This window comes from Mycteria americana, chromosome 6 (genome assembly GCF_035582795.1).
Source record: "Mycteria americana isolate JAX WOST 10 ecotype Jacksonville Zoo and Gardens chromosome 6, USCA_MyAme_1.0, whole genome shotgun sequence".
In the NCBI taxonomy this organism is placed as follows: Eukaryota; Metazoa; Chordata; class Aves; order Ciconiiformes; family Ciconiidae; genus Mycteria; species Mycteria americana.
The window spans coordinates 46,431,616-46,456,186 of NC_134370.1; the positions used below are offsets into that span (position 1 = coordinate 46,431,616).

The 24,571-nt window shown below is 53.8% G+C and overlaps 6 non-coding genes across 6 annotated transcripts; 4 read left to right on the forward strand and 2 right to left on the reverse strand.

Annotated features, from left to right (window-relative positions):
* The first annotated feature begins 1,145 nt into the window (after positions 1 to 1,145).
* On the forward strand, positions 1,146 to 1,217 carry TRNAG-UCC (transfer RNA glycine (anticodon UCC)). The gene has a single exon. It is a non-coding gene; the product is annotated as a tRNA-Gly (tRNA).
* Positions 1,218 to 7,907: 6,690 nt separating this feature from the next.
* TRNAQ-CUG (transfer RNA glutamine (anticodon CUG)) lies at positions 7,908 to 7,979 on the reverse strand. The gene has a single exon. It is a non-coding gene; the product is annotated as a tRNA-Gln (tRNA).
* A 3,661-nt stretch (positions 7,980 to 11,640) lies between these two features.
* Positions 11,641 to 11,722, forward strand: TRNAS-AGA (transfer RNA serine (anticodon AGA)). Its single transcript has one exon. It is a non-coding gene; the product is annotated as a tRNA-Ser (tRNA).
* A 1,519-nt stretch (positions 11,723 to 13,241) lies between these two features.
* TRNAM-CAU (transfer RNA methionine (anticodon CAU)) lies at positions 13,242 to 13,313 on the forward strand. Its single transcript has one exon. It is a non-coding gene; the product is annotated as a tRNA-Met (tRNA).
* A 1,734-nt stretch (positions 13,314 to 15,047) lies between these two features.
* Positions 15,048 to 15,119, forward strand: TRNAG-UCC (transfer RNA glycine (anticodon UCC)). The gene has a single exon. It is a non-coding gene; the product is annotated as a tRNA-Gly (tRNA).
* Positions 15,120 to 21,809: 6,690 nt separating this feature from the next.
* On the reverse strand, positions 21,810 to 21,881 carry TRNAQ-CUG (transfer RNA glutamine (anticodon CUG)). Its single transcript has one exon. It is a non-coding gene; the product is annotated as a tRNA-Gln (tRNA).
* Between the last annotated feature and the right edge of the window lie 2,690 nt (positions 21,882 to 24,571).

Genomic DNA, 24,571 nt, shown 5'->3' on the forward strand with positions numbered 1-24,571 from the left:
AGGTAAGGGGCTGCCCTGTGCCAGACACAGCCAGTTCCATCTCCACAGTGGACCCACCGCACGACACAGCTGAGCCAGCAGCAAAGTTTGTGGCGCCTCTGTGAAAACATATTCCAGAAAGGGCAGAAGACGCTGGGCAGAGAGAGGAGGAAGGAGCAAAAAGAGTGGGGAAGAGCAGAGGGAAGACGCATTCCCCCTGCACCGCTTGGGCAGGTAAGGGAGTCTGGCGTGAAGGAGTTTACTCTGCGTGAAGGAGTTGAGCCTGGGACAGGGGAGAGGAAAGGCGGTGGTTTATGTTCGTCTTTCTGTTTCTCACTACGTGAAGCCGTTTTAATCGGCAAAAAAATTAATTTTCCCCAAGTCAAGCCTGATTTGCCCACAACAGTTTTTGCCAAGCCACGTCCTTGTGTTTATCTTGACCCATGAGATTTCTTATACTGTTTTCAGTGCTCCGCATCCCCCTGAGGGTGGGGAAAGGAGGGAGCAGCTGGGGGGGTGTTTGGCTGTTAGGTAGGCTTGCACCACCACAGGTACATACACACGAGCGCACGTACACTTGCGTAGTACCTGCACAGCTGGCACACGTATGAACGCGGGTGGCGAGCGGCACCATTACCAGCACCCCGAAAAGCAGCACCAGCACTCACACAAGCGTGAGCGACACAGATGGCCCAACCCCGTTCTTTCCCTCCGGCTGCTCAGGACTGGAGATCAGTACTGGACACACACACCCCCTCCCTCCCACATGCACAGCAGCAGGTCCCTTGAACCCTGGGCCGTACCATAGGTCTGCGCAGAGTCCGTGCGCGGAGCTCAGTCCTGGTGTGTCCAGTGTCCTGCTCCAACCCTGGGCAGTCCCTGCTGCTGATCTCCCCTAGTCGGCAGCTAGTGCAGCTTGAGATCTCACACACAGAGAAGAATGCACACATCCCAGCAGCTTGAGGTCGTGTGTACAGGGAAGGAGGAGGCAGGCCAGTCTCTCATGTGGAGGAGCAGGAGGCAGGCGAGTCTCTCGTGTGGAGGAGCAGGAGGCAAACAAGTTTGTGAAGTGGGAGAGGAGGAGGCAGGCGAGACTGGGAAACGGAGGAGCAGCAGGCAGGCCAGGCTCTGGGCTGGAGGAGCAGGAGGCAGCACTGCATACAGGTGCGTTGGTGGTATAGTGGTGAGCATAGCTGCCTTCCAAGCAGTTGACCCAGGTTCGATTCCTGGCCAACGCAGACAAGCTTTTCTTCAGCCCGGCTCCAGGGTGCCTTGCATCTGCTGCAGGCAGCCTCTCCTGACTGGTGTGATCAGAGCAGCACAGAGGCCCCCTAACCCTGGGCGAGAGAGGCACCGGCCCGTGCCCCGTCCTGTCCCTCTCCTCCCTCCAAGGATGCCTCTACTTCCTCTAGCCAGGGTCTCTCTCTTCATCCCTGGTGCTCCCTGGTTTCTCTGCCAGGGACCCCAGATGGTACAGTGCTGATACAGTGTACAGCTGTAAGGGCCCCGGCTGGCTGGCTGGCTTTCGGATGAGATCAGTGCTTTCTGCCAGCTGTGGGGGCTCCAGGCTGGGCTCCTCGCTGTGGTGCTGGTCTGGCCCAGAGCTGGACCTGCTGCTGCTGCTGCCCGTTGCACCTGGCAAGAAAAGCATGATGCTGTGGCAAGGTACAGATGCCTAGGTGGTGGTCAAGGAACACACTGTGCTTCATGAGGCCAGGCGTGCAATTCGGGGGCGGTAGGAGGAGACCTGTTCTTCATGTAATGTCTCAAAAACCTGTCTGTCTGATCTGAAGTAAAAATGGAGTGAATTTGCTCTCCATCCTCCGCCATCTTTTCCCTCTATCCAGTGCTGACTGGTCAAACGTGGGGTTTCATCCCCTTCAGAGGGGATGCTGGTATGCACAATGCCTGTGTTCAGAGCACAGCGTTATTTCCTCTACAGCACTCTTGCCTGACAACAGATCCTGGTACAGATTGTAACTTGGTTTGAAATCCTCTAACAAACAAGAGCTCACGTCTCAGAGACCCTGTGTCTCCAGCACACGTGCAGAGCCGCTGGCCTACCCTGTTCAGGCTCCAGCATTGCAGAGGCATCCTGAAGTTTACTGGAATTGGGTGTAACGATGTTCCTGGTAACTGAGAACTGAGACACCCTCATTTGTCTTGCAGCTTATGGCCGGTGGGCCAAGGGAAACACAAGGAGCCTCTCTCAACTAGACTCTCAACCTGAAGGGGGCAGAGCTTCTCAAGCGACTGATTCCAGGGTTGCTTAAAGCAACAAAAGCAATGTTCTTCACTATGCTGAGAGTCAAAACACCAGTCCGGACGGTGGGGTTGTATGCAGGGTTTGGGTTAGTGCAGAAATTACAGGCTGTCACTGGCAATGCTACAAGCAGGTGGAGTTACAAAGAGGGTCACCATTATTGCGCGTGCTCTCTTCCCTACTGAAATGCCCACCCTAAGCCCATCTTGCAGTCACACTGCTTACGTCCAGACCTGACAAGCAGCGCTTTCCTCCTTTCCGCTCCATATTCATCCCCTGGAGTTTTTTCCCACAACTTCTCTGAAAGAGAGAAGTGCCATGACTGTTTTTCATATATGAAGTTTGCCAATAACAGTTCAGAGACTGAGAAGTTAACTCAAAAGCTCTGTATTAACGTTCACGTCTGAACAGTTGTCTGAAAAACCTCCCTGGGAAACTGGTTCCCTCCTGTGACCATCCTCACAGCAAAATAGGGTTACCGCGTGTGACATTCCTTGTATTTCCACCTCTGCCCTTTGCTTCTTGCCCTCTCACTGTGCACCGGTGACAAGAGGATGGCTCTCTCTTCTTTACTCCGCCTGTTCTCCCTTCTGCCCCAGGTGTTCGGAGACACACAGGAGGTGCCCCCTCAGCCCTTCCCTTCCCCAGGCTAACCAACCCCAGCTCTCCCAGCCTGTCCTTGTATGACAGATGAGCCAAGTCCTTAATCACCTCAGCGTCCCTTTGGCAGGGCTGACAGAGCCCCTAGCTGCGCAGAAATGGGAATCAGCCACACAATGACACCGGTGGAGTCCCTGTAAGGGCCCCTAGCATGCAGACATCCAGGTCTCCTGCAGAGGAAGGACACCTTGCAGAAGGCTTTCCACTTGCCGACAGGAACAGATTGGACCAAGAGAGAAAGCAGAAGCAACGGCATTCAGTCAGGAGAAGACACGCACCTGCGCCAAAGTTCATGCTCCTCGAGCAGCACTGAGTGCTGAGAGGTTTTGGTGGTGCAGCATTGAGGAGAGTAATGCATCATCTGGGAGACTAAACAGTGACCCTGGATATTCCTTTGTTCTTGGCTGCATGCTTGCACGTGGGAGGCCTTGCCTCACTGCTGAGCAGCTTAGGTGTTTTTTTTCCTCCAACACGATTGTGAGTAGCAAGGTGCATCACCAAAAGGAAAGGAGGCATAAACCTGACTTCCAAATGCCAGGACTCTGGCTGAGATTCAGGCTCAGAAAGGCAACTTGTCCCTGCCTGTTACTGAAGCCACCCTCCACAGCTCAGCTGAGCACGCGGGTCCAGTTTTTCCTACCACCTCATTAATCCTTACCACAAACCACACTTTCCTTCCTGGCACAAACATCACTCTCAGGAGGCGCCACGTTGCCAAGTCTCCTGGCGTGTTCCTTTACAGCCTGTGCCACCCACCTCTCCTATGCTGCCCCTCCGTAGCAGTACAGCAAACAGCTGTAGCCGTGCTTGCCTGCAAATGGTCAAAGGGCTCCAACCTCCTCACCTTCAGCAGGACAACAGGCGGACTGGTGGCCTTCAAACCCATGGAAGAGTGTTGTCATCTCAGCCCAGTTCATAAGCCTGCTTCTGTCTTCTGCCAGGAGGGACTCAGGGCAGGCACTGAAAAGTCAGTGAAAAGTCACTGCTTCCTGAGCATTCATGCAAGGCCCGCTGGGTACAGTGGCAGAAGAAATGAGGTCAGCTCTCGAGTGCTTTCAGTGGCAGGACTCAAGGCTGACCATGAGAGACATCACAGGGTGCTCTGATATCGGTTCAGGGCGCTTCACCCACAACTAGCAGTGCTCCATGCCTGGGGACACTCGATGCCATGGGAGAGGGCAAGTTTTTCCCTCCACCGTTTACAGCAGAAAGTAGTAAGCTCAGGACAGAGTCTCCAGCTATGCTGCACAAAGTCTTTAATGAGAAGGAGCAAATGCAGTGGCACAGAACAGAGACCAAGAAACACGTCTGCAGGGTTCAGGGAGGCACAGAGAACGGCCCATTTCCCAAGGACAAGCTCCACACAAAGCGCTTGCCTTTTCCCATTCTGCTCTACCTGCTGGCAATCCCAGCCCATCATATGGATTGCCTTTGTCACGCTGCCATCTTCATGGTGAGCGTGGCCAGGAGATTTTACGTGCGTTCGCGTCATATGGATTGCCTTTGTCACGCTGCCATCTTCATGGTGAGCGTGGCCAGGAGATTTTACGTGCGTTCGCGTCATATGGATTGCCTTTGTCACGCTGCCATCCTCATGGCGAGCGTGGCCACCAGTCACGGTCAAATTCAGCCATGAGGAATATCTCAAGTCAACTCTCAAGGGGCTAGAGGGAAGCCCCTGGTGGGCAGGAGTGAGGGCCACGAAGGCCTTGCTTACGCTCATCAGGCTCTGCCACGGCCTGTTCTTTCTGCCCATGAGCCCAGGGAACAAAGGCAGATTCATAACGACGAAGAGCAGACCAGAGAGTCAGGCAGGTCTCTCTCAAGTGGAGATCTCTGGGGATCTCCATAGCCGTGGCCCTCGATGCTTCTTCCAGCCGGGGGTCCTGGCTCAGCTTGGAAGTGGAGAACCTGTTGGAAACAAGCAAATCCAGGTGTAGGAAGAGCTGGAATGAGGCTACGAGCTCTGGCATCCCTGGCATGCCTGAAGCTGGGGCACCATGTCCACCGAAGTCCACAGCACCATTGTGGGCCGTGTGCAAACTCATGTTTGCTGGGAGTTCAGGGTTTTTCCCAACTCTTCCACATCACAATGCCTCCCAGGTGCTCTGGGACACTGATCCAATGTCTCTTTGTGTTTGAAAAGTAGGGAATGGGCCACCCCATCCCTGGCCCAGGAAAAAGAGCCGTGAGCTTTTGGCTCCTTGCCCTGAGCCTCTCCTCAAAGGAGGCCATCCAGGCCTTTGGCCTCTGGGATGAACTTGCTGAGCAAAACAGACCAATTTGGGCGCGGGTCTCTGTCAGGGAAGGACGCGGGCATCTCTTTCATCACCCTCCTACGTGTTGATTTCCTTGTTTCCTACAGGTTCTCCGCTTTCCAGGCTGAGCCCAGATCCCTGGTTGGAAGAAGCGTGAGGACCTGGTGAAGTCGCCACGGGACATGGCTATGGAGATCCCAGGGAGAAGTCACTTGAGTGAGACCTGCCTGAGCCTCTGGCCTACTCTTCGTCCTTACGAATCCGCCTTCGTTCCCTGGGCTCGAGGGAGGGCAGAAAAAACAGGCTGTGGCACAGCCTGACGGGCGTAAGCAAGATCTTCGTGGCCCTCGCTCCTGCCCGGAAAAGGGCGGCTTTCCTCCAGCCCGCAACGGCCCTTCCTTGCCGTTGAGCTTTGCCACATCCCTGGAGACGTGAGTCTCTTCTCCCGTATGGGATTGTGCAGTCTGGATGTCCTGCCTGAACTTACCCCACTGTATTCTGCATATCTACTATGACCGGCAGGAAGAGATGTCTCTCAGAGTTAGCTTCTCAGAGAGCTGCAGCGCCTTCCTTTACTGAACAATGAAATGGTACTTTATGCGAGACAGAGGCATTCCCTGAAACCTTCCAGAATGCGGTGCAGCAAGGAGCCAGCAGAGTTACTTTGGCTTGGGGCTTGCTTGTTCGGTTGTTGCAGACTGAACTGGGAGTACCCAAAATGTCCATGGGATGGCAGCAAGAGAACATCCATGGAGTTTTCCGTTTCTTCTCGCTCAGCTGTCCACTCTCCAGATGCTCTTTCAGCAGCTGCTCAGCCCGACAAATGGAACCTTCGTCTCCCAAACAGAAAGCAACCTTAATCCGTGCCTTCTGAGGCGTGCTAAGCCTGCACAGGAAAAGGGGGAAAATGCAGAAGAAAGAGCAGGTGTGGGTGGTCGGGAGGGGAGCTTATGGCCAGTGGGCCAAGGGAAAGACAAGTAGCCTCTCTCAACTAGACTCGCTACCTCAAGGGGACGAAGCTTCTCAAATCTCTGATTCCAGGGTTGCATAAAGAGAAAACCAACGTTCTTCAGTGTGCTGACAGTCAAAACATCAGTCTGGGCGGTGGGGTCGTATGCGGGCCTTGGGTTAGTGCAGAATTTACAGACTCCCACTCTGTCATTGGCAATGCCACAAGCAGGTGGAGTTACAAAGAGGGGGATCGTGATTGCGCATGCTCTGATTGCGCCCTACTGAAATGCCCACCCTAAGCCCATCTTGCAGTCACGCTGCCTGCGTCCAGACCTGAAAACCTGAAAAGCAGCGCTTTCCTCCTTTCCACGCCGTATTCATTCCCTGGAGTATATTAACATTCACGTCTGAACAGCTGTTATCAATCCACAATTCCTGTAACCTCGTCCACCACTCGTAAAGCCTAAAACGGCCCGTGGCTCCACGTTTAACCACAGAACACCTTCTTTTGAATGGTGTCACGCAACACTATGGGGACAGGCAGCCTTTTTAGGCACCCTCGGTAGAATGTTGTTGGAATCAATCGTGTCTCATCCTGACGACTCTCCTGGGTGCCCAGGACCCCTTCAACGGAGAAGGGGGTACGTGACCCGTGGCTAAAGGCCGCCTGCCCAACAAGATGGCCTACCAGGGGTTAGGAGTAGGAGGCACCGGTCACGATGGCATCTGGCAACTGAAATTATTTTTACGCTCCGGTACAGGAAACTTGTGTAACTTTTCGTGTCTCCCACTATGCTCTTTTCCAATAAAGGCAGGAGGAGAAAATGAAGACTGGAGACTGAGACAGCTTGTCCTGGGTCTTCGCTGCCAGCTTTACCAGAGCCCGGGGTTTAAGACGAGCCCCTGCCTGGGGATGCTGGTGGCTTTGCCCTGGAGAGGCGGTTGGTGCCAGGCCTGTACTTGGCTCCTGGGCACAGCATCTGGCCTGGTCACTACATGGTGGGAGGGGAGGGCTCGGCGCTACGGAGCTCCTCCAGAGCCCTGCAATGCCCGGGGCTCCTGGGGGGGGGGGGGGGGGGCTGCACGAGGCCCTGATAGTGCTATGCCTTCCTACAAATGTGGCTGGGGATGAGAGCGGGGTGTTTTTTGCCCATCTACCCCGTGCCTCTCCCCTGTGGGTATCCAAGTGAAGCCCTGGACGTTCTCCCAGCCTTTGGCTCGCAGCAGACACCTTTGTCTGACCCACATCTCTGCCCAGCTGGGCTCCCGACAGCGTGCAAGGCCAGAGGCGCATGGGCAAGCCACTCTCTGGTGGTCTTTCCAGCTTCTGGGGAGAACGGCAACCCCGCTGGTCCCATCTGCAAAACCAGACCCTGCAGAAAGGCCAAGGAGGAAGCAGGCAAATGTCTGGACGTGGAGGACTCAGCCCAGCGGGGCTTCCAGCGTCTTTGAGATTTATTGCTTCCTGTAACCCACGTGTGCGCAGCCATCCACAGGATTCGGGGCCTGGGAGCCACCTGGCCTCCTGTGTGGGTCAGCCTGGCGTGAGCAGTAGTAGCTCCCAGGTGCTGGGGAGCTCTGGGAGATCTCTGGCTGCCCACTGAAGCCTGTAAGGGGGGCACAAAGTGTCCTCCCCACAGTGTGCCCCGGCGAGGAGCAGCACTGGAGGCTCCTGTGGTAGGAGCAGTTACCATGACTCTGTGGAAGCAAATGGGCTGGAGACTGTGGCAGACTAAGCAGGCAAGGGGATAAGGAGTAAGCATGCTGAGGAAAGCCCTGAGGGAGCCAAAAGGTTGAGGTCCCACTGAGATTTGAACTCAGATCGCTGGATTCAGAGTCCAGAGTGCTCACCATTACACCATGGGACCCCCTAGACATGTGCTGTCTTACCCCTGTGGCCACCCCAGCTGAGCCATATGCTCCTGGCTGAGCCTGGCCGTCTCTCCATCTCCCAGGTGCAGCCTTCCTCCAGGGCCGCCGGGCACTCTCTGCTCACACAGGGCCTTTCGAGGGAGTGGCAGAGCTCTTTGCACAAGCCTGGCATGCCCTCTCTTACAAGACCCAGGCTGATAACCTGTGAGAACCTTGCTTTCGCCTAATTAGACCTGGTTATGAAGTTTCCACCTTAACCTCTTCAACACTGCACCTCACAGAGTACCTTCATGGCCCAGTGATGGGTCGTTCGATGCTTGCACTTGTGGTCTCTGCTGCTGCCTCCCTTCACCCCCGTGTCGGACAGCCTGCCCGTCTGCCTGTGTAAGTTACTGCCTCTCTCCTGTTTCCCACCTTGTAGCTCATACTAAGCAGCCATTAACCAGATATCCTTACTCTCGGTTGCAGTCCTAGCCGAGCTCCTGAGCTTGCCGAATGAGGCGAACAAGAGAGAGGGCAGCGGACGAGGTTCAGCAGAGGGAAGGGCCGGCAGAAGGTGCCTGATGCTGATGCTCACACGATCAGTGCTTGTGGAAGCGTATGTAAGGAATAGGCTCGTGCTACGTCTATACATCTTTCCACTGAAGTCTGTCACTGCGTGAAACCAGGAGACTGGGTCTACGTTAAGGTATACTAGAGAAAACATGCACTTCAGCTGCGCTGGAAGGGACCTTAGCAGGTACTGGTGATTACCAATATGGTGGTGAAGTGCAAGGGCCTGCTCAACCGGATCCGTGTTTCCCAGTGTAAAACGGTCACACCAGCTTCAGACACAAAACAGTGTGTCACCTGTCACAGCAGAGCTGAATGATCTACATGAGCTTCCTCTGCTCAAAAGTCAACAGAACAACAACCTACAACCCTGCAAATAGACTTTGATGATATCAAAGTGATTGATATCACCTGAACCTGTCAATTGTTTTTGGAAATTGTAGCTTTGCTCTGGGATTTTACATTTGAATTTATATTATTACTGGTCGTATACTAACCCGTAAGAATTATTCTATGATACGGCCTTAGGTAATGAAGGAGTATGAGGAATATGTGGCTCTAAGACCCATAAGATACTGCCTGTTAATTGGACTGGCACTGGTACATAAGGATGGTTGGGTTTTTTTCCCGGCATCTCAATGCTTCCAGACCTCTTCCGGAGTGACAGACACAACTTACCCCAAAGCACTTACCAAGCAAAGTACAAAATGCTCTGTGCAACAGCCACTTGTTATTTGACAAACTGGCTTCCGCCAGTTTGCACAAACTTTCCTCCCCTGGCTAGGCGTATCAGAATTAGAAAGGGCTGTTGTAAACATATCTGCTGTAACAGAAGACATGGGTAATGCTATGGTTAACACTATTTCAGCCTTACAGTTAGAGGTAGAACAAGAATCTCAGGTAGCCCTGCAAAACAGCACGGCGTTGGATTATGTACTTGTCGCTCAAGGAAGTGTACGTGTATTAGTTAACACCACTTGCCGTACATACGCAGACCAAGATCAGAGAATAGAAATGGACATACATAAAACTCGAGGTGAACTTCAGACACTGCATGATATACCTGGAGAAATAAACCCCTTTTGACTGGTGGGAATGACTCCCAAACATAGAAGGATGGTGAGGAAAAACTGCTTAAGGTAGCATTGAAGTATATTTTGTTGAGACTATTAACTTTGGTGGTTGTGTATATATTTGGTTCAGCTGATCTTACGTTGTAGCAAATTGGTAGGAACAAGGCATGGCTCAAGCAGAGGCCAGAACAATGATGCTGAATATATTAGAGGGTAAGGAAGAAGAAAAGGAAGAAGTGCTTGGACTAATGACTACAAATTATCATAAAATCTAGAGGCCAGAACAGGTGATGGGACAGTCCGGCCCACGTGGTGATTGATCCTGGGCTCCCAGGAGTCTGCGGCCCTCCTACCATTGTCAGGATCTTTAAGAGAAAGATGGTATGAGAGTAGAAGTCTCGGAAAGTCTCATAGGCCCTTGCAGGCCTCAATAGTTTAAAAAACCCCATTTTCAGCTAATGGTCTTGCCAGTCAGCACAATCTACTTTACAACGGAGTGGATTATTTGTAAGAGGACGCACTGTCTAGAGCGTCCTTTTCTGAAGGTGCCTGAAAATGAGCTGTAAACAAAAGAAGGAGGGAGCGAAGGGAAGCGAGGTGAAACGAATTTTTTTGGAAATGGAAATAGATAGGAAGCATCAGGAGAAAGTTTAATCCCTTGCAATGATTTCTGTGAGTAATTACTACTCACAAAAGCCGCGGGGGGATGATCGGTAAATTCAAATTGCAGCTGCTCAGCAATGGTAAATTGTGACCAACAAATGATCTGGCATGGAGGGCAAGAAGGCCTAACTGCAGAACTGGCTGGGTGCAGGAATGCTAGAGACAGAAGGACTCCCTGCAAGGGAGTGAAGTTTCCCTTGCTGATGAGATAAGGATTATGGCAATGTTGTCCTGTAGGAATCCTGGAACGCGAGCGCTCAGGGGCCACCTTTGATCAGCCAGGGGATGCACCCAATGCCAGGCTGAGGTGGCTGATAGCGACGCTCACATGATCGGTGCTGGTGCAACTGTATATGAGGAAACGGCTCGTGCTGCATGTTTGCAGACTCCATGTAGAAACTCTTATGGAGGTAGGACTCTGTCCAAAGCATTGCTCACTAAATCTTTATATTTAAGTGCAAACGTATGTTTAATTCACCTCAAGGGGTGCAATAAAAATTCCCCAACAACAGACATTGCCAGATGCACCACCTCCACGCTGACTCCTTTAAAACCACTTTCCAAATATTCGTGCTCCAGAGTAAAAAGGGAACCAGAGCTGCCTCCGCCTAGTGAGGAAAATGAAGACTTTTGCAGATCATTTGGCTTTCTGGTTCCTGCTCAGGCACTGGACGTCCCTTGCCAGTGCTGGCAAAAAGATCTAGACATACCTATTCCACCAAAACAAACTCTCTCCTGTCTCCCACCAAGTCACCCCACGACCTCCCATTTATTCTCCCTTTGCGCCTCCTCACTTCTCCTCAGCCAGACTCCACCTTGCCTTTCCCATGTATCTCTCCCACTCTTACAAGCCATTCCCCCTACGCACCAACAACCTGCATGGCAGTCGTGGTCTTTCTTCAAGGACGTAGACACCACCCTACGTCCCCAAGAGGCTGGAGGTGCTGCCTGGAGGCCACCGTCTTCCCTGCAGGAGTGTCCTCACCATAGTGCTCACATCAGGCTTGGAGTCCCCCTCTGACAAATTTGAGAAGCAACCACCTCACAACTACCACCATCCCTGGTTGCCTCCACACAGGTGCCTTCCCTTCTTCCCTGGAAGCAGATGAGATGCCAGCTGGGGAGTGAAACCACCCCCACATGGCAGGATATCCCAGACGCCCAGCTGAGGACAAGGCAGTGGAGCTGCAGCTGTAGCTCCTGGGGTTACGCCTCTCAAGGCCTCTGGAAGCCTGCGGCCAGGTGCCTGTCATGCTCAGCGCAGATCCCAACTGCAGGGCTTCCAGTGGAACAGTGCCTTGAAACTCCCAGGGAGGCAGGTGTCATTGCAGAGGGCGTGTGATCAGCAGGGCAGAGAGGGCTGGAGCAGGTAGTTGTGGCCGAGTGGTGAAGGCGATGGACTAGAAATCCATTGGGGTTTCCCCGCGCAGGTTCGAATCCTGCCAACTACGGGGCACAGTCCCCTTTTGGGCTCCCTGCAATTGACCCCGCTGCAGCTGTGGGACTCGGCCCCGCAGAGCCCAGGGACACAGCAAAACCCCCTGGCGGTCCACGCCTCCCCCAAGAAATGCCTGGATGGATGGGAAATCTTGCTCCCATTTACAAGGTGAGGAAGTGAGGGGAAGAGAAAGGGCCAGCACTGAACGTGAGCCATGAAAGAGGTCCTTCTGCGCACACGTGGCCCTCATTGCTAGTGATGATAGCCCGCCTGGATGGTGCAGCATCTTAAGGAAGAAGGAAACCCTGAGAGGATTTCCCTGAGAGGGCCCATGTGGAGAGGCCAGAGAAAAAGAAGGTGATAAAAGCCCATTGCTAGCGAGTGCATGGTTTGTCCCCCGCAGCCATGCCACTGAAAGCGGGGGATGCGAATGGCAAGATGCTAACTGCAATACAGCTTGCTTAGACGAACAAATGCTACGTGAGACGATGAACTTTTAACCTCAGAGCTGACATGACCTGAAGACCCAGCCTAAACTGCCTCTCACCTGCTGAGAACACACAATACTGACGATAAAAAGAATAGGAGATTTGCCTTAGGAAGCTAGGCGTATAAGCACGGCCTCGGTGCATAATCAGATTCCCCTGATTGGTTATGCGTGCTCACATCTGCACACCCAGCCCTCTCTGTCCTGCCTTTGCTCTGTCTCCTCTGCCTGGCTCGGCATGCTCTGGCATGTGGATGGTACAGAGAACCAGCAGACACACGCACAAAGGCGCAGGCATCAGCACTGCCACCCCATCCCTCGCCCTCACCAACAGGCTCTACCAGCTCAGCCTGACCAGAGCATTTCTGGGACCCCTGGCGGCGTCTAAGGCTGGCCACCACCCAGTCCAGCTGGGCTGACCCTGTCCTGGGGAGGCTGGGCGCCACCTCCAGCCCCAGCAGTGTTGGGCAGGTCAGGCACAGAGAGGGCGGGGTTTCCCTGACTCCCTGCAAGGCTGTGTGGTGAGAGAGGCAGCCCTCTGCTGTCCCAGAGCAGCAAGGGCAGGGCTGCGCCAGGAGGGAGGACAAGCCGGGAGCTGTAGAGTAGCGCAGCACCACGCAGACCGAGCAAGGCACTCGCAGACAGGCATAGTGCTGCAGCCCCCAGGGAGCTGGGTTTCTGGGCAGGGTTGCAGCCCTCGTGACCTCACTGGGGAGCAGCTCCTCTTCTTTGCCCCGCAAAGCAGTGAGGCTGCCCCCCCGCACTGGGGTTTCCTTCAGCGCCTGCAGAGCCCGCTTGGGTGGTCAAAGAGAAAGTCCCCGCCCAGGGTTATGGGCGGGAGATGTGGGCAGAAGGGCAAAGCAAGGCCCTTGTGCTTCCCACCCCAGGCCCACTGCCACTGAGCTTCCCAGGGAGACGTTTTTCCTGCCTGGTCGTGGGCGCAGGTAAGAGGAAGGGAAAGCGGCGTGAGCACAAGCGCTGGTGCTGGCAGTGCCAGGGAGGGTCAGGCAGGGCTGTGGGAGGCCTCAGCGAAGGTGCTGGGGGGAGCAGAGTGGCGCAGCGGAAGCGTGCTGGGCCCATAACCCAGAGGTCGATGGATCGAAACCATCCTCTGCTAAGTGCTTTTTGTTCCTGCTCCTGACAACCGCTGCCTCTCCCTTGCATCTTACAGCATCTTACACCTGCACTGCTGCGCTCCTGCTCCCTGGGCACCCCACGCCCACGGCTCTCCCACTCCCTCAGCCCCTTCTCTCTGCCACTGCCACCTTCTCCTTTGCTTTCTTAGCAGCCAGCACTCCCAAAGTGACCCTCAGCAAGGCAGGCTGGGGTGGGTGTGGAGCAGCAGGCAGAGCACAGCACAGAGCTCCCCCCCCCGCGAGGCAGTGGGCGTCCTGGGGGGACAGGCGTTTCTCCCTTCCCATCAGGCAGCTCAATCCCCAACTTCCCAGCCACAAGCGAGGACCTCCAGGGCTCTGCGGGTAGGGAGGAGGACAAGCCTGGTACTCGTTTGGGAAACACCAATGGGATTGACTCAACCACCTGGGGGCTTTCTCTGTCCTAGTCTGTTTGCTGCTGTGCCCACTTGTAGGTCCAGCCAGGGGCAGGGCCAAGCAGGTATTCCCAATGGGCACTGTATTGGCTTATACGTGGCTAGGGGTTGGTAGTGGAGGGGAGAGGGGGTGCTGCAGGGTGGCCTCTGTGAGAAGAGGTAAGGGGCTGCCCTGTGCCAGACACAGCCAGTTCCATCTCCACAGTGGACCCACCGCACGACACAGCTGAGCCAGCAGCAAAGTTTGTGGCGCCTCTGTGAAAACATATTCCAGAAAGGGCAGAAGACGCTGGGCAGAGAGAGGAGGAAGGAGCAAAAAGAGTGGGGAAGAGCAGAGGGAAGACGCATTCCCCCTGCACCGCTTGGGCAGGTAAGGGAGTCTGGCGTGAAGGAGTTTACTCTGCGTGAAGGAGTTGAGCCTGGGACAGGGGAGAGGAAAGGCGGTGGTTTATGTTCGTCTTTCTGTTTCTCACTACGTGAAGCCGTTTTAATCGGCAAAAAAATTAATTTTCCCCAAGTCAAGCCTGATTTGCCCACAACAGTTTTTGCCAAGCCACGTCCTTGTGTTTATCTTGACCCATGAGATTTCTTATACTGTTTTCAGTGCTCCGCATCCCCCTGAGGGTGGGGAAAGGAGGGAGCAGCTGGGGGGGTGTTTGGCTGTTAGGTAGGCTTGCACCACCACAGGTACATACACACGAGCGCACGTACACTTGCGTAGTACCTGCACAGCTGGCACACGTATGAACGCGGGTGGCGAGCGGCACCATTACCAGCACCCCGAAAAGCAGCACCAGCACTCACACAAGCGTGAGCGACACAGATGGCCCAACCCCGTTCTTTCCCTCCGGCTGCTTAGGACTGGAGATCAGTACTGGACACACACACCCCCTCCCTCCCACATGCACAGCAGCAGGTCCCTTGAACCCTGGGCCGTACCATAGGTCTGCGCAGAGTCCGTGCGCGGAGCTCAGTCCTGGTGTGTCCAGTGTCCTGCTCCAACCCTGGGCAGTCCCTGCTGCTGATCTCCCCTAGTCGGCAGCTAGTGCAGCTTGAGATCTCACACACAGAGAAGAATGCACACATCCCAGCAGCTTGAGGTCGTGTGTACAGGGAAGGAGGAGGCAGGCCAGTCTCTCATGTGGAGGAGCAGGAGGCAGGCGAGTCTCTCGTGTGGAGGAGCAGGAGGCAAACAAGTTTGTGAAGTGGGAGAGGAGGAGGCAGGCGAGACTGGGAAACGGAGGAGCAGCAGGCAGGCCAGGCTCTGGGCTGGAGGAGCAGGAGGCAGCACTGCATACAGGTGCGTTGGTGGTATAGTGGTGAGCATAGCTGCCTTCCAAGCAGTTGACCCAGGTTCGATTCCTGGCCAACGCAGACAAGCTTTTCTTCAGCCCGGCTCCAGGGTGCCTTGCATCTGCTGCAGGCAGCCTCTCCTGACTGGTGTGATCAGAGCAGCACAGAGGCCCCCTAACCCTGGGCGAGAGAGGCACCGGCCCGTGCCCCGTCCTGTCCCTCTCCTCCCTCCAAGGATGCCTCTACTTCCTCTAGCCAGGGTCTCTCTCTTCATCCCTGGTGCTCCCTGGTTTCTCTGCCAGGGACCCCAGATGGTACAGTGCTGATACAGTGTACAGCTGTAAGGGCCCCGGCTGGCTGGCTGGCTTTCGGATGAGATCAGTGCTTTCTGCCAGCTGTGGGGGCTCCAGGCTGGGCTCCTCGCTGTGGTGCTGGTCTGGCCCAGAGCTGGACCTGCTGCTGCTGCTGCCCGTTGCACCTGGCAAGAAAAGCATGATGCTGTGGCAAGGTACAGATGCCTAGGTGGTGGTCAAGGAACACACTGTGCTTCATGAGGCCAGGCGTGCAATTCGGGGGCGGTAGGAGGAGACCTGTTCTTCATGTAATGTCTCAAAAACCTGTCTGTCTGATCTGAAGTAAAAATGGAGTGAATTTGCTCTCCATCCTCCGCCATCTTTTCCCTCTATCCAGTGCTGACTGGTCAAACGTGGGGTTTCATCCCCTTCAGAGGGGATGCTGGTATGCACAATGCCTGTGTTCAGAGCACAGCGTTATTTCCTCTACAGCACTCTTGCCTGACAACAGATCCTGGTACAGATTGTAACTTGGTTTGAAATCCTCTAACAAACAAGAGCTCACGTCTCAGAGACCCTGTGTCTCCAGCACACGTGCAGAGCCGCTGGCCTACCCTGTTCAGGCTCCAGCATTGCAGAGGCATCCTGAAGTTTACTGGAATTGGGTGTAACGATGTTCCTGGTAACTGAGAACTGAGACACCCTCATTTGTCTTGCAGCTTATGGCCGGTGGGCCAAGGGAAACACAAGGAGCCTCTCTCAACTAGACTCTCAACCTGAAGGGGGCAGAGCTTCTCAAGCGACTGATTCCAGGGTTGCTTAAAGCAACAAAAGCAATGTTCTTCACTATGCTGAGAGTCAAAACACCAGTCCGGACGGTGGGGTTGTATGCAGGGTTTGGGTTAGTGCAGAAATTACAGGCTGTCACTGGCAATGCTACAAGCAGGTGGAGTTACAAAGAGGGTCACCATTATTGCGCGTGCTCTCTTCCCTACTGAAATGCCCACCCTAAGCCCATCTTGCAGTCACACTGCTTACGTCCAGACCTGACAAGCAGCGCTTTCCTCCTTTCCGCTCCATATTCATCCCCTGGAGTTTTTTCCCACAACTTCTCTGAAAGAGAGAAGTGCCATGACTGTTTTTCATATATGAAGTTTGCCAATAACAGTTCAGAGACTGAGAAGTTAACTCAAAAGCTCTGTATTAACGTTCACGTCTGAACAGTTGTCTGAAAAACCTCCCTGGGAAACTGGTTCCCTCCTGTGACCATCCTCACAGCAAAATAGGGTTACCGCGTGTGACATTCCTTGTATTTCCACCTCTGCCCTTTGCTTCTTGCCCTCTCACTGTGCACCGGTGACAAGAGGATGGCTCTCTCTTCTTTACTCCGCCTGTTCTCCCTTCTGCCCCAGGTGTTCGGAGACACACAGGAGGTGCCCCCTCAGCCCTTCCCTTCCCCAGGCTAACCAACCCCAGCTCTCCCAGCCTGTCCTTGTATGACAGATGAGCCAAGTCCTTAATCACCTCAGCGTCCCTTTGGCAGGGCTGACAGAGCCCCTAGCTGCGCAGAAATGGGAATCAGCCACACAATGACACCGGTGGAGTCCCTGTAAGGGCCCCTAGCATGCAGACATCCAGGTCTCCTGCAGAGGAAGGACACCTTGCAGAAGGCTTTCCACTTGCCGACAGGAACAGATTGGACCAAGAGAGAAAGCAGAAGCAACGGCATTCAGTCAGGAGAAGACACGCACCTGCGCCAAAGTTCATGCTCCTCGAGCAGCACTGAGTGCTGAGAGGTTTTGGTGGTGCAGCATTGAGGAGAGTAATGCATCATCTGGGAGACTAAACAGTGACCCTGGATATTCCTTTGTTCTTGGCTGCATGCTTGCACGTGGGAGGCCTTGCCTCACTGCTGAGCAGCTTAGGTGTTTTTTTTCCTCCAACACGATTGTGAGTAGCAAGGTGCATCACCAAAAGGAAAGGAGGCATAAACCTGACTTCCAAATGCCAGGACTCTGGCTGAGATTCAGGCTCAGAAAGGCAACTTGTCCCTGCCTGTTACTGAAGCCACCCTCCACAGCTCAGCTGAGCACGCGGGTCCAGTTTTTCCTACCACCTCATTAATCCTTACCACAAACCACACTTTCCTTCCTGGCACAAACATCACTCTCAGGAGGCGCCACGTTGCCAAGTCTCCTGGCGTGTTCCTTTACAGCCTGTGCCACCCACCTCTCCTATGCTGCCCCTCCGTAGCAGTACAGCAAACAGCTGTAGCCGTGCTTGCCTGCAAATGGTCAAAGGGCTCCAACCTCCTCACCTTCAGCAGGACAACAGGCGGACTGGTGGCCTTCAAACCCATGGAAGAGTGTTGTCATCTCAGCCCAGTTCATAAGCCTGCTTCTGTCTTCTGCCAGGAGGGACTCAGGGCAGGCACTGAAAAGTCAGTGAAAAGTCACTGCTTCCTGAGCATTCATGCAAGGCCCGCTGGGTACAGTGGCAGAAGAAATGAGGTCAGCTCTCGAGTGCTTTCAGTGGCAGGACTCAAGGCTGACCATGAGAGACATCACAGGGTGCTCTGATATCGGTTCAGGGCGCTTCACCCACAACTAGCAGTGCTCCATGCCTGGGGACACTCGATGCCATGGGAGAGGGCAAGTTTTTCCCTCCACCGTTTACAGCAGAAAGTAGTAAGCTCAGGACAGAGTCTCCAGCTATGCTGCACAAAGTCTTTAATGAGAAGGAGCAAATGCAGTGGCACAGAACAGAGACCAAGAAACACGTCTGCAGGGTTCAGGGAGGCACAGAGAACGGCCCATTTCCCAAGGACAAGCTCCACACAAAGCGCTTGCCTTTTCCCATTCTGCTCTACCTGCTGGCAATCCCAGCCCATCATATGGATTGCCTTTGTCACGCTGCCATCTTCATGGTGAGCGTGGCCAGGAGATTTTACGTGCGTTCGCGTCATATGGATTGCCTTTGTCACGCTGCCATCTTCATGGTGAGCGTGGCCAGGAGATTTTACGTGCGTTCGCGTCATATGGATTGCCTTTGTCACGCTGCCATCCTCATGGCGAGCGTGGCCACCAGTCACGGTCAAATTCAGCCATGAGGAATATCTCAAGTCAACTCTCAAGGGGCTAGAGGGAAGCCCCTGGTGGGCAGGAGTGAGGGCCACGAAGGCCTTGCTTACGCTCATCAGGCTCTGCCACGGCCTGTTCTTTCTGCCCATGAGCCCAGGGAACAAAGGCAGATTCATAACGACGAAGAGCAGACCAGAGAGTCAGGCAGGTCTCTCTCAAGTGGAGATCTCTGGGGATCTCCATAGCCGTGGCCCTCGATGCTTCTTCCAGCCGGGGGTCCTGGCTCAGCTTGGAAGTGGAGAACCTGTTGGAAACAAGCAAATCCAGGTGTAGGAAGAGCTGGAATGAGGCTACGAGCTCTGGCATCCCTGGCATGCCTGAAGCTGGGGCACCATGTCCACCGAAGTCCACAGCACCATTGTGGGCCGTGTGCAAACTCATGTTTGCTGGGAGTTCAGGGTTTTTCCCAACTCTTCCACATCACAATGCCTCCCAGGTGCTCTGGGACACTGATCCAATGTCTCTTTGTGTTTGAAAAGTAGGGAATGGGCCACCCCATCCCTGGCCCAGGAAAAAGAGCCGTGAGCTTTTGGCTCCTTGCCCTGAGCCTCTCCTCAAAGGAGGCCATCCAGGCCTTTGGCCTCTGGGATGAACTTGCTGAGCAAAACAGACCAATTTGGGCGCGGGTCTCTGTCAGGGAAGGACGCGGGCATCTCTTTCATCACCCTCCTACGTGTTGATTTCCTTGTTTCCTACAGGTTCTCCGCTTTCCAGGCTGAGCCCAGATCCCTGGTTGGAAGAAGCGTGAGGACCTGGTGAAGTCGCCACGGGACATGGCTATGGAGATCCCAGGGAGAAGTCACTTGAGTGAGACCTGCCTGAGCCTCTGGCCTACTCTTCGTCCTTACGAATCCGCCTTCGTTCCCTGGGCTCGAGGGAGGGCAGAAAAAACAGGCTGTGGCACAGCCTGACGGGCGTAAGCAAGATCTTCGTGGCCCTCGCTCCTGCCCGGAAAAGGGCGGCTTTCCTCCAGCCCGCAACGGCCCTTCCTTGCCGTTGAGCTTTGCCACATCCCTGGAGACGTGAGTCTCTTCTCCCGTATGGGATTGTGCAGTCTGGATGTCCTGCCTGAACTTACCCCACTGTATTCTGCATATCTACTATGACCGGCAGGAAGAGATGTCTCTCAGAGTTAGCTTCTCAGAGAGCTGCAGCGCCTTCCTTTACTGAACAATGAAATGGTACTTTATGCGAGACAGAGGCATTCCCTGAAACCTTCCAGAATGCGGTGCAGCAAGGAGCCAGCAGAGTTACTTTGGCTTGGGGCTTGCTTGTTCGGTTGTTGCAGACTGAACTGGGAGTACCCAAAATGTCCATGGGATGGCAGCAAGAGAACATCCATGGAGTTTTCCGTTTCTTCTCGCTCAGCTGTCCACTCTCCAGATGCTCTTTCAGCAGCTGCTCAGCCCGACAAATGGAACCTTCGTCTCCCAAACAGAAAGCAACCTTAATCCGTGCCTCCTGAGGCGTGCTAAGCCTGCACAGGAAAAGGGGGAAAATGCAGAAGAAAGAGCAGGTGTGGGTGGTCGGGAGGGGAGCTTATGGCCAGTGGGCCAAGGGAAAGACAAGTAGCCTCTCTCAACTAGACTCGCTACCTCAAGGGGACGAAGCTTCTCAAATCTCTGATTCCAGGGTTGCATAAAGAGAAAACCAACGTTCTTCAGTGTGCTGACAGTCAAAACATCAGTCTGGGCGGTGGGGTCGTATGCGGGCCTTGGGTTAGTGCAGAATTTACAGACTCCCACTCTGTCATTGGCAATGCCACAAGCAGGTGGAGTTACAAAGAGGGGGATCGTGATTGCGCATGCTCTGATTGCGCCCTACTGAAATGCCCACCCTAAGCCCATCTTGCAGTCACGCTGCCTGCGTCCAGACCTGAAAACCTGAAAAGCAGCGCTTTCCTCCTTTCCACGCCGTATTCATTCCCTGGAGTATATTAACATTCACGTCTGAACAGCTGTTATCAATCCACAATTCCTGTAACCTCGTCCACCACTCGTAAAGCCTAAAACGGCCCGTGGCTCCACGTTTAACCACAGAACACCTTCTTTTGAATGGTGTCACGCAACACTATGGGGACAGGCAGCCTTTTTAGGCACCCTCGGTAGAATGTTGTTGGAATCAATCGTGTCTCATCCTGACGACTCTCCTGGGTGCCCAGGACCCCTTCAACGGAGAAGGGGGTACGTGACCCGTGGCTAAAGGCCGCCTGCCCAACAAGATGGCCTACCAGGGGTTAGGAGTAGGAGGCACCGGTCACGATGGCATCTGGCAACTGAAATTATTTTTACGCTCCGGTACAGGAAACTTGTGTAACTTTTCGTGTCTCCCACTATGCTCTTTTCCAATAAAGGCAGGAGGAGAAAATGAAGACTGGAGACTGAGACAGCTTGTCCTGGGTCTTCGCTGCCAGCTTTACCAGAGCCCGGGGTTTAAGACGAGCCCCTGCCTGGGGATGCTGGTGGCTTTGCCCTGGAGAGGCGGTTGGTGCCAGGCCTGTACTTGGCTCCTGGGCACAGCATCTGGCCTGGTCACTACATGGTGGGAGGGGAGGGCTCGGCGCTACGGAGCTCCTCCAGAGCCCTGCAATGCCCGGGGCTCCTGGGGGGGGGGGGGGGGGGCTGCACGAGGCCCTGATAGTGCTATGCCTTCCTACAAATGTGGCTGGGGATGAGAGCGGGGTGTTTTTTGCCCATCTACCCCGTGCCTCTCCCCTGTGGGTATCCAAGTGAAGCCCTGGACGTTCTCCCAGCCTTTGGCTCGCAGCAGACACCTTTGTCTGACCCACATCTCTGCCCAGCTGGGCTCCCGACAGCGTGCAAGGCCAGAGGCGCATGGGCAAGCCACTCTCTGGTGGTCTTTCCAGCTTCTGGGGAGAACGGCAACCCCGCTGGTCCCATCTGCAAAACCAGACCCTGCAGAAAGGCCAAGGAGGAAGCAGGCAAATGTCTGGACGTGGAGGACTCAGCCCAGCGGGGCTTCCAGCGTCTTTGAGATTTATTGCTTCCTGTAACCCACGTGTGCGCAGCCATCCACAGGATTCGGGGCCTGGGAGCCACCTGGCCTCCTGTGTGGGTCAGCCTGGCGTGAGCAGTAGTAGCTCCCAGGTGCTGGGGAGCTCTGGGAGATCTCTGGCTGCCCACTGAAGCCTGTAAGGGGGGCACAAAGTGTCCTCCCCACAGTGTGCCCCGGCGAGGAGCAGCACTGGAGGCTCCTGTGGTAGGAGCAGTTACCATGACTCTGTGGAAGCAAATGGGCTGGAGACTGTGGCAGACTAAGCAGGCAAGGGGATAAGGAGTAAGCATGCTGAGGAAAGCCCTGAGGGAGCCAAAAGGTTGAGGTCCCACTGAGATTTGAACTCAGATCGCTGGATTCAGAGTCCAGAGTGCTCACCATTACACCATGGGACCCCCTAGACATGTGCTGTCTTACCCCTGTGGCCACCCCAGCTGAGCCATATGCTCCTGGCTGAGCCTGGCCGTCTCTCCATCTCCCAGGTGCAGCCTTCCTCCAGGGCCGCCGGGCACTCTCTGCTCACACAGGGCCTTTCGAGGGAGTGGCAGAGCTCTTTGCACAAGCCTGGCATGCCCTCTCTTACAAGACCCAGGCTGATAACCTGTGAGAACCTTGCTTTCGCCTAATTAGACCTGGTTATGAAGTTTCCACCTTAACCTCTTCAACACTGCACCTCACAGAGTACCTTCATGGCCCAGTGATGGGTCGTTCGATGCTTGCACTTGTGGTCTCTGCTGCTGCCTCCCTTCACCCCCGTGTCGGACAGCCTGCCCGTCTGCCTGTGTAAGTTACTGCCTCTCTCCTGTTTCCCACCTTGTAGCTCATACTAAGCAGCCATTAACCAGATATCCTTACTCTCGGTTGCAGTCCTAGCCGAGCTCCTGAGCTTGCCGAATGAGGCGAACAAGAGAGAGGGCAGCGGACGAGGTTCAGCAGAGGGAAGGGCCGGCAGAAGGTGCCTGATGCTGATGCTCACACGATCAGTGCTTGTGGAAGCGTATGTAAGGAATAGGCTCGTGCTACGTCTATACATCTTTCCACTGAAGTCTGTCACTGCGTGAAACCAGGAGACTGGGTCTACGTTAAGGTATACTAGAGAAAACATGCACTTCAGCTGCGCTGGAAGGGACCTTAGCAGGTACTGGTGATTACCAATATGGTGGTGAAGTGCAAGGGCCTGCTCAACCGGATCCGTGTTTCCCAGTGTAAAACGGTCACACCAGCTTCAGACACAAAACAGTGTGTCACCTGTCACAGCAGAGCTGAATGATCTACATGAGCTTCCTCTGCTCAAAAGTCAACAGAACAACAACCTACAACCCTGCAAATAGACTTTGATGATATCAAAGTGATTGATATCACCTGAACCTGTCAATTGTTTTTGGAAATTGTAGCTTTGCTCTGGGATTTTACATTTGAATTTATATTATTACTGGTCGTATACTAACCCGTAAGAATTATTCTATGATACGGCCTTAGGTAATGAAGGAGTATGAGGAATATGTGGCTCTAAGACCCATAAGATACTGCCTGTTAATTGGACTGGCACTGGTACATAAGGATGGTTGGGTTTTTTTCCCGGCATCTCAATGCTTCCAGACCTCTTCCGGAGTGACAGACACAACTTACCCCAAAGCACTTACCAAGCAAAGTACAAAATGCTCTGTGCAACAGCCACTTGTTATTTGACAAACTGGCTTCCGCCAGTTTGCACAAACTTTCCTCCCCTGGCTAGGCGTATCAGAATTAGAAAGGGCTGTTGTAAACATATCTGCTGTAACAGAAGACATGGGTAATGCTATGGTTAACACTATTTCAGCCTTACAGTTAGAGGTAGAACAAGAATCTCAGGTAGCCCTGCAAAACAGCACGGCGTTGGATTATGTACTTGTCGCTCAAGGAAGTGTACGTGTATTAGTTAACACCACTTGCCGTACATACGCAGACCAAGATCAGAGAATAGAAATGGACATACATAAAACTCGAGGTGAACTTCAGACACTGCATGATATACCTGGAGAAATAAACCCCTTTTGACTGGTGGGAATGACTCCCAAACATAGAAGGATGGTGAGGAAAAACTGCTTAAGGTAGCATTGAAGTATATTTTGTTGAGACTATTAACTTTGGTGGTTGTGTATATATTTGGTTCAGCTGATCTTACGTTGTAGCAAATTGGTAGGAACAAGGCATGGCTCAAGCAGAGGCCAGAACAATGATGCTGAATATATTAGAGGGTAAGGAAGAAGAAAAGGAAGAAGTGCTTGGACTAATGACTACAAATTATCATAAAATCTAGAGGCCAGAACAGGTGATGGGACAGTCCGGCCCACGTGGTGATTGATCCTGGGCTCCCAGGAGTCTGCGGCCCTCCTACCATTGTCAGGATCTTTAAGAGAAAGATGGTATGAGAGTAGAAGTCTCGGAAAGTCTCATAGGCCCTTGCAGGCCTCAATAGTTTAAAAAACCCCATTTTCAGCTAATGGTCTTGCCAGTCAGCACAATCTACTTTACAACGGAGTGGATTATTTGTAAGAGGACGCACTGTCTAGAGCGTCCTTTTCTGAAGGTGCCTGAAAATGAGCTGTAAACAAAAGAAGGAGGGAGCGAAGGGAAGCGAGGTGAAACGAATTTTTTTGGAAATGGAAATAGATAGGAAGCATCAGGAGAAAGTTTAATCCCTTGCAATGATTTCTGTGAGTAATTACTACTCACAAAAGCCGCGGGGGGATGATCGGTAAATTCAAATTGCAGCTGCTCAGCAATGGTAAATTGTGACCAACAAATGATCTGGCATGGAGGGCAAGAAGGCCTAACTGCAGAACTGGCTGGGTGCAGGAATGCTAGAGACAGAAGGACTCCCTGCAAGGGAGTGAAGTTTCCCTTGCTGATGAGATAAGGATTATGGCAATGTTGTCCTGTAGGAATCCTGGAACGCGAGCGCTCAGGGGCCACCTTTGATCAGCCAGGGGATGCACCCAATGCCAGGCTGAGGTGGCTGATAGCGACGCTCACATGATCGGTGCTGGTGCAACTGTATATGAGGAAACGGCTCGTGCTGCATGTTTGCAGACTCCATGTAGAA